The sequence below is a fragment of the Pteropus alecto genome, unplaced genomic scaffold (genome assembly GCF_000325575.1).
Source record: "Pteropus alecto unplaced genomic scaffold, ASM32557v1 scaffold51, whole genome shotgun sequence".
NCBI lineage: Eukaryota > Metazoa > Chordata > Mammalia > Chiroptera > Pteropodidae > Pteropus > Pteropus alecto.
In genome coordinates this window covers 64,899-65,933 of record NW_006431922.1, presented here as the reverse complement: position 1 = coordinate 65,933, position 1,035 = coordinate 64,899, and positions in this window count along the sequence as shown.

Below are 1,035 nucleotides of genomic sequence, written 5' to 3'. Positions count from 1 at the left end.
TGTCCGATTTCCTCAAGGGACAGAAAAAAATTGGAGACTGTTGAAATCCAGATTTGAAGTAATTTTTTAAAATATTATTTTGGGTTCTGCGACATTATTGTGAAAATTAAAGTCGTTGTGCAATACTTAATTCAGACATGTACCACAAGTTAATGGTAGACTAACACTGGGGGGGTGGGATCTAGGCATCATGCTTTTGTCAGCATACTCTTGAGCTTTTAAGTCTACTATGTCTGAACTGTGGTTTCTTGTTTATCCTTTTTTCCTTAGTTGGACTGTAATGTATGGTCTGTCAACCTGTGAATCTTTAAAGTATGATTCAGGTATTGTTGTATTCTTTACTGTGTAATAAAAAGTTAAAAAAAAAAATCTGTATTCTCTTCCTCCCTTATCCTGTGTGTGCCAGTAGCCCTGGCCTGGGAGTCCATCCTCAGAGATGCTAAGTACATCTGTAGAGTTTATTCAGCTACAAAGTATGTCTCTGTAACAGGAATTGGTTCATCTATGATTGGCGAATAGGGAATGATATCAGAAAAATGTAGAAGTCATGTTCGTTCAGGAGAGATGTTATCCAGGTAAGAGGAGCTAGAAGAGTGGTAGAATTACAGTCTTCCAGTGGAAAGGAGAGCTTATTCTGTTCTCCTTCAATTTAGCTGCTGCGTAGGCAGAGCAGCAGAGGCCTGTCCAGCCATGTTTTGATAAAATTAGAAATGAGTGCTTCCACTTCATCCCAACTGTATGAGGCTCTGGCTCTTCGGCTGCTCCATTCCCTCAGGTACAGACCCTCTGGTGCAGAGCTTACTTTCATCTGCCTTGTCCATCATCCTTTAATTAAAAGTTGCTAGCATTTTCACTCTTGTTTTTGTACATTGTTAAACATCCACTGTGACAATCTCCAACTTTGCAGGGAGGTCTAAATCACCCCCTCTGACACATATTTTTACATGCTCTAGTTATAAAGTTGGTTAGAGTTTGAAGCCACACCCTTTTTCCTCCCATCCCCAACCACAGTGAAACCCTGTTACTTTTTATATG